An 8,659-nucleotide genomic window follows, 5' to 3' on the forward strand; every position below is an offset into this window, starting at 1 on the left:
AACTTGCACAAATGACAACACACTGAAACCACCAACCAGGCTTCCAATGGAACACGGCACGCTGGACATAAGTGTACCACTGCTGCAACACTTGAATGATAAAAAGCCTCCAGTCACTAGGTGGCAGCAACTCATACAGTGGTTTGTACAGAAAAATATACATGTTATCAGGTTCTCACTAGTATTTCAATTCACAGTGGTGTGGGTCAGAGGGGAGGGGGGCGAAGGGTGTGAATACAATTCTGTCCACAAGTAAAAATAACTGAGAACTGGCTTAAAGACTTTCTGTTCAATACAGGAATATTTGTCTGTACGACATACGGTATTCACTAGTACTCAATTGAAATATTTGTATTTGTAAAAAAAAATGGTATAGCCAAAAACTTGTGTGTATCAGTAAGGGAATAAGTGTGTGTTAGAGAGACGTGTGTTAGAGCAGCAGCTTCTTCCTGAACAGCAGCAGGACGAGCTTGATCAAGAACATGAGATTAAAAAGGAAAGGTGGAGGTGAGAACCTCAGAGGAGAACGTTCACTGAGGTGGAGGACGGGTGGTTGGTCCCATCCTTTTTTTTTTTAATAAATCTTCATAAATGTTTCAAAAATAAATGTACAAACACTTCATGCAGAAGTATGAAGCGTGTTTGTGAGTGTATATAAGTATGCCGTGCTGTTGCTCCTGCCGCGTCCCACCAACTGTGGCTCTAATTGGATCCTTATTACCAGGGCTGCTTCCATCCTGGGAATGATGGATTCATGGCATGCAGAATTCCATTAATCATTCCTTATTCACAGTCCACTCTGAGTAGAGGGCAAATTCATTTCTTGGCGCACTGAGCGTCGTCATGATGAATATTCATGAGAGGAAATTTGGGGTCAGGCCTAATAAAGGAGGTAATTTGTAATTTGCGCTGTTCTCACTCAGGTCCTGTTCGTCAGGTTAACCTACAGAACGGAGCGGCACGTGGAGAACAGACAGTAGTTTAGATACACTGAAGCACAAACTTAAACTTAGTGAATTTAGAACTATTGTATGCACTGAAGCACAAAACTTAGTGAATTTAGAACTATTGTATGTTGATAAAAATTTATGAACCTTATTTCAGGTTCAGTTTTTTTTTCCTCTAATAAAGGAGATGGTTCTCCTAAATCCTTAGCTATTTGAGCTAAATTATGGCTCTACCTGTGGTAAAAAATCACCACTGAAGGACTGAGGGCCACGATTACCAAAGATAAGAGTTTTATTTAAGAGAAAAACCTCAGGTTTCCTCTTACAACCAACACTACTGGAGCCCTGCAGCAGGAACAAAACAAAGAATGAAAAATGACCTTAATTTTTGCAAAATGGCCGCTCTTTTCTGTCCGACCAAATAAGCCCCGTAGATTATTGAGCACTTTGTGGGAAGTTCCCTTTAAATCAAACAGCTGCTTTATATGGAAAATAACCTGCCCCTCCCCTCAGTTTTTCACTAAGATCATAGAGCAGCAGTTAGACCCCCAAAAGCTTTTTTCTACTACTTCTGAAATTATGCCCACCTGGCACCACTTAAAGTTACCTAATTAATAATTTATCCATAGCGTTTAAGTGATTAAAATTCATGACCAAAAACTGTTTTTAAAATAGTGCCCTTGGACCCTCAGGGTGTCCAATCAGTGAGCGGCGTTTCTTAGATCAGGAAGGAATAATTAATTGTACCTGAATGTTTAGTGGCGGCGGGCAGAGGGTACAGGTTTACTATATAGGTGTGTGTGTGTGTGTGTATTATTTTACAAACCTTTTTATAGCACTCTACTAAAAACTAAAACAGTCTCTGAACTAACTTTTCTATTTACTTTTTGTTAAGAAATTGACAAACTTGAACAAAATTGTTGCCTGAAACACTGGAACAGAAAGCATAACTAACAAAAGAGGTCAACAATAAATATGGTGCATCTTTGTGACCAAAACTGGTTTAAAACTTAGTGTCAACTGTCTAATCATGACACGTTTATTTGTATTTTTAAAATATATAAATAAATAAACAAATTAAAATTGCTATTTTAATGACAAATATATGTGTGTGAGTGTTTAAGTGACATTGGCAACAATGTCATCACATGTATATGGTTAATTTTGTGTAAAGACTCAAGGTGTTTGGTCAAGAGCAGAAACTGCTGCTAAACGTGCATATCAACCTGGTATTACCTGAGAAATTACTATGCAGTACCATAATATACATACATGATTAATCATTATAAATGAAACGGTTCACAGAGTGGTGGGGTGGTTAGTGGCCTTGCCTTATAGCAGTGACATCACTGCCAGGGTGCCAGTTTGATTCCTGGTCTTTTAGTATGGAGCATGTCATCCTCTGGTCCAAAGTGAACCATAAGGTCAGAGTGTAAGTGGAGTTGGTTTGAGTAGATGCTGAGACCGTGAGAAAAACTAAGCGCTCGACGAGAAATTAATACAATGAATTAAAAAAGCCACGGTGAAAATATTCACTCAGGCCGCTGTGCAAAAGGAAGATATTTAATCCTTTTAGGTTTTAGTGGGAAAAAACAGGTTTCTGCTTCTACATGTTAGTATAAAAAAAATATATAAAGATTTTAGGTCTATAAACCTGAATAAAGGAGGAGCAGACAACAGTGACCACGGTCTGCTGAGCAGGTAAGAAAAGTCTAAATGTCTACGTCAGCCAACACTGGGAATACTTAGTAATTCCTAACTAATTAATAAGGAGTTTTTTTTTTAATCAGGAGTTTAGGGAGCGTGTTACAGTTGTCCAACATGTTAATGCAGAATTGAATTGATTCGTCATTTTTCATTGAAAATAAATTACAAAAGTGCAGTGACACTTAAAGAAAGTGTACAATGTTTTATTTGTAACACATACACCCACCCCCCACACACACGCTTTAAGCAGCATCCCATCATTACCCTGCTACCCAGTCATCACCTCCCTGTCACTGCTGTCTTCCCTCCTCGTCTCAATCATCAGCTACTGTTGAAACGGTGAGCACCAAATTAGTGCCTGCGATGTGGATGTGATGTCACACACTCACTCTCACACTCTCACACACACACACACACACACACACTGCAGCTTCAAAGTGAATGACAGACGGGAGGCTCCTTGTGCACAAACACACTACACACAGGCGTGACGTCCTAACATGAGAACACACACCTTTTTCAACTTTAAAATAATGGTCATATAGTAATTATTTTATATACAAAATGTCTGATATTGTAGAAAATACAATATCAGATGCTGATTTTATTGTAGAAAATCAGCATCAAAAAGATCTATAACATGACATTTGTTGCATTTGCTACTGTATACAAAAGAGCTAGAAAATACTTAGTGCTGCTTTTAGTACTACACATAGAATAGAATATATAATTATAGAATATAATTATTTAATGTAATTTTTTTAAACAGGGATTGTAAAAAATGTGTATAAAAAGTGTATAATTAAATTTGGGGTTTTTTTTAAGATTTTTAAAAAATATGTATATTTTAATTGTTTTAGTTGAAATTGCAGTTGGGTCGGTGTCTATCCACCACGTCGGCAGTTTAAGGCGTGATCTACCATCTGTGTGGACCAAACTATGCTGAGCCGAGGGCAGAGGAATAGCCAGTGTGCTTATAAAACACAAGTAGCACAAGTAACGCGGTGTGTCTCACAGTGGAGGTGAGTGGAGCGCCCTGTGTTTTCTCCGTCCTCTCATGTATAATACATCTCTCTCAGTTTCACCTCAGGTTCAGAAGCCCAGGGCCCCAGAGACCAACACAGTCTTTTAAAGATATGTGCTCACTTAATCACTGAAGAAAAGGGCCCCTAGAGCTAGCCTAATATTATAATTAATTAATTCAAGCAAAAAGTGGTATTAAATTTCTTCCCTCTTAGGATATCAGCTGAATACATTGACCTTTGTGGAAATCACCCTCTAATTCGAATCAGGTTCTCGATGCGTTCTCAGACTAAAACTTGTTTCTTTCTCTCTTGATTCTCTTTGTCTGCGTGAGTCTGGGGGTGGGGAGGGGGTGCTTTACGTGCCGAGGTGAAGGTTTATGTGCGCGCAGGTGTGCACTTTGTCATGTTTTCATCGAGTGCCGTCCAGGATTTGTGCATTTCTGCTCTGTGCTTTCGTGAGAGTGCACGGCGACGGGCCCGTGAGTGTGAGTGATCCCCGGTTTTATCTCCATGCTGTAACACAGGAAAAGAACTGAAACTTTTCTTATTACCGGGGAGAGTGGTGGAATAGCAGTTAGCTAAGTCTCTCTGTCTTCCCCCCCGTCTCTCCCTTGGCAGTGGAGCTGTCTCCCTGGTGTAGTGCGGGTCTTCAGTAACTCTGACTGAAGTTCAGAGGGGTTAGGTAGTATACTCAGGAGGGAGAGGGGTGGCGCAGGGGAGGAACAGGGGAGGGGGTTAAGTAGGATTGGAGCAGTGGCAGTTTTAAAACAGAACTTTAAATCTCCACCTACGAGTGGAGAAGAGAGGGAGGGGAGAGAGGGAGGAGAGAGAGGGAGGACAATGTCGTTGTGTTTGGAGCCGTTATCTTCTGAAAGGCAGTAGACAAGAGGGTTAGAATAAAAAGAAGCTACAAGAAAGGGCATAAATGTGATAACAGCTGTAGGGTGTATAATCTCTGCTGCGTTTGGTTTGGAATTAAACAAAAAAAAAAAAAAAACAACTCAGACCTTGTTGACCTTCATGGTATAAATGTACCAAAACGGCCTCTTGTCCTCACTCAAAACAACAGCAAATAAGAACGGATGAGGATTTGAGAGATGAATGGATGAGTGGATGGCTGCATGGATAGACAGATACAGAAACAAACACAGGACGAGGACAAACAGATCTTGGAAGCTTAGGCTAGAACAAACTCTGTGCATCAAACCATAGCTAGTCACTAATCACCCTGTTTTTTTGGGTTTTTTTGCACGATGCCGAGGAGGAACACTTCAAAAAGGTCTGACATTAGAATCACACGATCAAGTCTGGAAAAGAGGGCGACGGTACAAATGAGTCTTCACTTTTATAGTCATGCCGTTAAGGTACTAGAGTTGAAGAATAAAAAAAAAAGAAAAAGACAATCAAAAATTTGAGTGTTCTGTCTCGTTATTTTAATTTGTCAAATGTCGACCCCAGAGTCAGGACAGAACCAGGGAAGAAAGTGTTAACAACGTTGCGGCATTTGACTGGAGTAACTGACAAAAGGAGCTGGAAATGTAAGACTTGACATGACTTTTAAAGGATGGAGAGAACAGAGCACTTAGAAAAATGATGTTTTCAGACTGGGAACCAGTAAAAAATCTGGTTGAAATTTTCTGTCGGTTATTGTACTGGTTTCATATGAGATTTAATTTAAGATATAGGATCTCACTGAGACTTAAACTGGTAATAAATATATATATGTAAATATATGTATATATATACACAGTACATATACATTACGTGCTGTATATGTATAGATAAATAATAAAATATACATTTGCATTATATATCACATAAATATATATACGTTATGTGTATGTATATATACATATGTAAAATATATATATATATATTATATTTGTTATGTGTATGTATATATTTCTACATATGTAAAATATATATATTATTAAATAATATACATAATGCAAATACATTACCTAATAGTATATTTTAACTGTTTCTTATCATCCAATCAGTGCGACAGCAGTTGTCCTGGTACCAGTTCACGCCTCAGTGACGACACCACGTCTTCATTTTACACCAGGTTGCAGCAGATGTTTTCTCTGCCATAAGTCGACGACGTTCACCCCAAGTGCAAACAACATATTCATTTCCAGAGCTAAGGAATGTCAATCAGGTGCGGCGTTTCAACAGGCTCTGTGTTACTGTGCTGTGGAACACTACCGCCCCCTACTGGATAAAAGGTGGAAAAAAGAGAAATGGACAGCAAACCAGTCGACTATTAAATTATAATTCTATAAATACTCAATCCCTGTGTGATTGTTTTCCACCATGTTTTGAACAGTTTATCAACTAAAATTTTCAGTTATCATTTTACAGTTCTGTAATTGTTGGGTTTTGTTTTTACAAAATAACTTTACCAAATCAGACAAAACATTATTCTCTTTCTGATTTTTTTTTCAGCACAGCCTTGAAACCACAGGTTTTCACACGAGTTAGAGAAAAGAAAAAGACCCTGACCATGCCCTGTCCCCAGCAGCAGCAGAAGCAGCAGCATCTACTCAAAACCTCTCCTGCAGCTCATCTGCTCCTCACCTCCATGAAAAGATGAATCTGTCCGTGCCACTGTTAATGGCGGGGACATTATTCATCTCTCCAGCCAATTTGAGCTCCTTTTCTTTCAGGAATAGAGGCACGAGGGGTTGAGAGGAGTCAACGGACGGTATTAAATATTTAGAGGAAGACGGACAAAGGATTGTTAAAATAAAAGGGGCCAGAAGAATGTAGAGTGTGGGTGGACAGGGGGCACAAGGGGGCGATGGGGGCGACGGTGTGAGACCAATTTAGTTAGTAAGTACTGGGTGGGGTTCCTGTAAGAGGGGCATTTGTGAGATCTGATAATAATGGTTCTTCTGGTAAATGTCAGAGCAAACAACCTGTGGACCACACTGGTATTTACTCACTCAATCACTCCTCTTCTACCAGTTTGTCCTGTTGAAGGTCATAGACACCGAGCCACTCGTACAAACACCTGCTCTATTGAAGTGTGAGTGGAAAATTAAAATCACGATAAAACGAACAGATGAAAACTGTAACTTGAATGTATTTTGAAGACTGACGGAATCCATCATAAGGAGGAAAATGTCCAAGAACACATTGTAGCAGCGTGGACCTTTAACAACCAATTGACAAAGTCTGAGTACAGAGGCTGGTTGTTTCTTAATGTGACAAAGACTTAAGTATAGAAAATCCCCACCCCCGTAAAGAATAACTCAACATAGGAAACATTAGGAACATTAGGAAAGACAGAAACATCTGCTGCAGACCATCAAGACATTTTTCAGCTCACTATTATTCTCCGTCACACTGAACCATTCCGTGTGCAATGTTAAAAACAAGCATCCTGAACAGACGAAAACTTGAATTTTGAGGTATTGCAAGGAGCAAGCACATTCCTCGTGGGAATAGTGCAAGGAAGCAGAAGAAGAGGAAGACCAAAAAACCTAAACCAAAGCATCGAACAACATGGTGGAACTCACCAGGAAAGCAGAGGAGTGAAAATTCATTCAAATATGTCCAAACAATTTGCGATTGCGTCGCACGTATAGAGACAAACAACCATTCACACTAACATTAAGAACTTGTGAACAGTGAACCTCATCTTCATGTGTTTGGACTGTAAAAAGTCACAAAAGAACACACTGACAGACTCAATGGGGGATCGAACCAGTGACTTTTTGCTGCTTTCTTTCAATCACTTTCCAAGTGAGTGTGTAATTATCAGTGTTCCAAAGGTGCCACACAAACCTCGTGGACCTTCTCCAATTAAATGTTCAGGTATTGGTGATTTATGTACGTAAAATCAATGCAGTGTCAGTGTGTCATCTTCCTCAGAGGTTTTGATGGCAGGTCATCAGGTGGCACTAAAGTATGACAGCAAACGCCATAAAAAGTCTCTCCTCACTTTGTCTCTTTGGGCCAAAGTCAGTGTTTTTTGGTGCGACTCCCGCTCTGCTGTCAGCCAGGATGTACAGTTTGGGGTCATGGACAGGAGGGTGGCCGTAAAGCAGACATGACGGACGGCATCTTAATGGAGGAGGGTGGATCAATAAGCAATATCAGCAGGTTTTTAATCCAAGGCAACAGACATAAACCTCTAGCAACTTTGCAATGTCACCGAGCGTTCATAAAAGTTTTTTTTTTTTTTTAACATATCCCACTGGACAAAAAAGAGATGAATCCATCAAAAAGTGGTCTCAGTTTTATAGTGCCTCCCCCCCTCCCCTCCTTTTAGCCTCCCTCATCTCCATTTTGATGTCTGTCTATTAGCAGAGGGTGAGGCCTTTGCTGCTCCCACATCCAGGGGCTAAATTAGCTCAATCAGCCTCTTTCACCTTACTTCCGTGGGCTTCAATCTGAGTGACGCACAGCTGTCTGGGGATTAAAGGAGGAACGAAGGACTCTCTCACTACTGCACACACACACACACACACACACACACAGACACACACACCCCTGTGGCCAGAGGAAGAGGAACTGAGTTAAGAAGGAGGAAGGATAAACATGCGCATCAATTGGAGAAGGAAATGAAGCCTGGTTTAATCCACATCCAAAAAAAAAATCTCTTTTTCTGCTCTGAACAGAGATTTCTGTTCAATGTTTCCTGAAACCCAAGAACTTTTCCTCTTCTTCACACCTGAAAGCCACATGGTGATCCTTTTCTAACTGCTGTTAGAACACACACACACCTTACCATGACTGATGTCTGCACCTACTTTGCCAACATCCTTTAAATTGCACCTTCATGTTTGATTTGTCTCAACTCTCCCCCCTCTCCTTCTAACTAAACTGCCACCCATGTTAGTGCAGAAGTGCAAGGCAGGCATTTCTGCTTCACTAATGTGTGTTGGGGAGGGTGGCGGGCAGAAAGGTTACGATCAGGGCGAGCCATAAGATCTACCTTTTCGCAGCTCTACGGGGATTTATTAGACTGTG

Source organism: Cynoglossus semilaevis, chromosome 11 (assembly GCF_000523025.1).
Source record: "Cynoglossus semilaevis isolate Cse_v1.0 chromosome 11, Cse_v1.0, whole genome shotgun sequence".
NCBI classification, from domain to species: domain Eukaryota; kingdom Metazoa; phylum Chordata; class Actinopteri; order Pleuronectiformes; family Cynoglossidae; genus Cynoglossus; species Cynoglossus semilaevis.